Here is a 4369-nt window from a genome sequence, read left to right as displayed (position 1 = left end):
ATCAAAGAAAAATAAAATACAAAATCATTCTTTTTCTGTGGGGGTCCAGTTGTGTGGCTTGAACTCTGGGCCTGGGTGCTGTTCCTCAGCTCTTCAGCTCAAGGCTAGCACTCTACCACTTGAGCCACAGCGCCACTTCAGGATTTTTTCTTTTTGCTTATGTGGTGCTGAGGAATCGAACCCAGGGACTCAGGCATGCAAGGCAAGTGCTCTACCACTGATCCACCTGAATCATAATATGAAATTAACATACATATGTAAGTATATATATCATATATTACACATGTATAGAGATATTTTTCCATCTCAGGGCCTTCATTCAGGCCCTGGGAACTCTAGCCTGAATTTCTTTCCTCATGGACAGTGAGCTTCGCCTTCACCCATGATGCAAAATTGTTACCTGGACGGTAAGCTTAAATCCTAGCAATGGCAGAAATACTGGCCCCAGTTCCAAGACAGTGACTTAATTTTTTAATGGAAGCAGTTATGTTTATTCAGTTCCATACTGAACATTTTAAAAAGTGTAGAATTTTGTACAGCTATTCACTCAGATATCCTTCCCTTACCTCCAAAATGCTTCTCTGAGAACTACATTGTTTGTCTTTGTTCGTTTTTTATTGTAAAAATATTTTACAGGAGCAAGGTAATGAGTAAATTTCATATTGAGCATTGTTACCTCCTCCTTTGTTTTCCCCCTACCATACCTTCCCTCCCATCTCCACAACTACTTCCCCCTGCTTAGGTCAGTGACTTAGTTTTCATTTTTGGTTGGCACAAGGTTTGAACTCAAGTAGTAGCAAATCTTCCCTCACATGGCTGCAGATTTACCAAGACCCTGAGTTCAAATCCCAGGCTAGGAAAGAAAACTAGCAGAAATGCCAAACTAGGTAGCCTTATTTTTTTAATTTAGTTAAATAACTATATTTTCTTTATTCTTTTTCTTTTTTTTCTTTTGGCCAACCATGGGGCTTGAACTCAGGTCATGGAAACTCTGCCTCAGCTTAGATCTCTCTCGGCTTGGGTGCAGCCTCCAGAACCATAGCTGATCCTAAGATCCTAGGCCCAGGGGACTTTCTAGAAAAAAAAAAACTGGAAAGCAGAAAAGGTGGCAACCTTCAGGGGGCTGGGGTTTTATTATTTTTTTCTTTGCACAGTGACCATCCTGGGTTTGAATGACATGGCTGCAAAGTAGATATGACCTGCCATTGCTGATGGCTTGTGGGCTATCAGTGAAGCCATAGGACAACCTGTGAACATAGGCCCTGGGTTCAAATCCCAGTCCTGACACCAATGGCAGGAGATCACAAGAGACTCATTCCTTTGCATGGGAATATCCATTGAAAAAGTAGTTCATGCATCCGTCTAGTCTAAAATTGGATGCAATAGTCTTAGAATGCTGATTGATCTTAATGTATAGTTTATTAAGCATTAAAAGAATAATATTCCTTCAATGGTGGTATAATAAATACCTAAGAGTTGGTAGGAACATAGTAGGTGTCATTCAATCATAGATAGACGGCTCTGGCCACTCTTTAACAATATATATTTCTTTGTATATCACCGTCTGCCTATCCATGTATCGCTGTTTTGGCCAAATCTGGGGGTCAATCTCAGCACGTGGGAACCACTTATCAGCTTCATTGGCTAGAGGCTCCCATCCTCAAACTCACCCATTCATGAATTGGGCCTGCTAGGCCCTGAGATCAGATCCTAGCACTGCCAGGCATGATGGAGAACACATACATCTAAAATCTAGATTCTATGTGATAGGATGTAAACAATGTAATAAATGGTATAAGTGTCATCAGAGTCAATAAAATAAGTGGTAAATAAGTTAATAAAACAAGAAATAAAATGAATAAACGCACCAAACACAATATGGACTGAACATCTGAACGGAAGTATAAATCCTATCGTTAAGATGTATATAAGGAGTAACTTTTCCAGGACTGAGGCTTGAATTCAGTCCCCCTAGGAGGAGGGAATGGTGGGAGATCCTGAGATACTTGTTTCTGGACCTAGGAAGAGTCATGGTATGCGATCGATCTCATCCTTGAATGAGTAGTTTGTGCATGATGCAAGTACGAAATGATACACAAGACTCATGGGGTATAGATTATTTGTAAAGAAGAGTTAATGAAGCATGACAATAATCATCACAGACATGAAATGAATGCATCAGAAAATACCCAAATATAGGTACACACAGATTGGATTCCATCACAAGTCACCATCAATCCTACTCTATACAAATATGTACTTATTTGCATTCTAGCTTCTATTTATGAATGGATGACTATTGTGCTCCCCACTCTCCCCCAGGGGGGCTCAAATTCAGGTACTGGAAACGCCTAGCTCCTTTGTCGTTCACAGGCTGTTGTGCTCATATGGACCCATTCACCAATTGGGCCTGCTAGGCCCCGAGTTCAGATCCCAGCCCTGCCAAAAGATTCATCTTGATGTAAGACGCCAATGGTTGCATATGTTTTCCTTTCCTGTGCAAGTCTTGGGTCTCAGCTAGGATGGAGAATGCATGGGCCACCCTGTGGTCATGGGAATAAGTTGTTATCCATGTCAGCGCAGTTATACCTGTCATCATATACATGAGAAAATACACAATAATCCATGAATAGCATACAAAATAAACACAATAAGTACACTCAATGCACGATGCAGTCCTCACACGGATGTGAATATACATCCCATGTTTAAATGATGCATTGAGCACTATTTTGGCCTTCCTGTGGCTCGATCTCATTTCCTGGGAAGAGCCCATCTCCTTAGTGGCTCAAAGTCTGGTGTGATCACGTGGACCGATTGGGCAGTTGGGCCTCTTAGGCCCTGAGTTCGAAGCCCAGCAATGCCAAAATTTCACCCTGATGTGAGAAGCCAGTCATTGCACCTGTTTTCCTGTGCTGTGCAAATTCTGAGTATCAGCCAGCATGGAGAATATATAGGCAACTAATGTCAGCTTATATTTCCATAATTCATTCATCTGCAATAACAATTTGCAAGACTGGAGATGTGAAGAACTTAGACATGATTTTATTCTCGTTCATTTGGAAGATTAATCTTTAGTCAAAAGGAACGTTTAAAAATGGCCTAGAATTTATTCCTACCAGTTTTTATAAATGGCTTTGTACAATGGTATGTGATTATTTTATTTTACATAGGATAATTTTTTCTACTACCTATAAGTATTGGAAAAAGAAGAAAACTAAAATTTACTACATAGAGGAATATGATAGAAATAAAAGACAGATTTTATGTTTGTTAAATCTCTCATCAGTACCCATAATCAAGACTTAAAGTCATATTTCTTACTATGTTACACAGATAGGGAAAATATATGATAAGGCAACACATGATAAGGCAACTATTAGTGACTTTAAAATGTACCTTCTTATGTGATGAAATTTACTTTATTAGCTAATATTTGGGTTTGAATTATGGGAGGCTGATCTATTTAACACATTTCTGGAAGGCACCTACTGAACAACACAAATGGTGGGGGGTAGTATTTCTGCACTTTAATGAATGGTTGAACTTGCTTGGTATTAGTGCTGGGTACGTAAATCAACTCTATTGTAACTTGCTCCCTACACTTGAAAACCTTGTAATGTCACTATCATCTACTTGTCAAGTGTTATTTTGGTGAATATGATTTTTAAAAGTTTATTTGAAAAGGAATATACTTTCAGGAGATTAAATGTAGGTTACATTGGTTTGAGAATGACATTTTTATACTACAGAACCAAGTTTTACTGAAGTACCAGTGTTTTGAAGCACTAAGGGTCTTCTCAATTAATGTTTTTCTAAATTATATTTGACCTCTAAATCAAGTTTTCCTAGTCTTGGTAGACCAATTATGATCTATCATTCCAGAAACTATTTTTTTGGCTGCACTGAAATCTTTCATTCATCATTAGGAGAAAGGTATTAAAAATAACCTTGTTCATTTGTGATTTTGTTCACTCATATGGGCTGATCATCTGTAAATTGAAAGTTTGAATTACAGTACTTTCTCTCAGATTTTGTGATTTCATCTTTCATTTTAAGTTGCCTTGCAATTCACAATTGATTACTGCTAATTCTTGTAAGCAATTGGGGCCCTGAAATATTATAGAAATGAGAAATTGAGATGAGTCTTTAATTATTTTCTGTTGGCATGTTGCATGGGCCTATGTGAGAAGTCATGCTCTTGTTATCTGATGATGCAGATAACTAGGACCTGTTATCCTAGGACCCGTGGGTCCTGCAGAAGAATAATAGCTTTTAGACATCATATCAGCAACATTTGGGTATAATCAGTAAGAATGCTTCAGAAATATGGAGAAAAACACTTAGGGACCAGCAAGTTAAAACAATA

The sequence above is a fragment of the Dipodomys spectabilis genome, unplaced genomic scaffold (genome assembly GCF_019054845.1).
Source record: "Dipodomys spectabilis isolate Male_0828 unplaced genomic scaffold, ASM1905484v1 ptg000239l, whole genome shotgun sequence".
NCBI lineage: Eukaryota > Metazoa > Chordata > Mammalia > Rodentia > Heteromyidae > Dipodomys > Dipodomys spectabilis.
Note: the sequence above shows the minus strand (reverse complement) of the source record.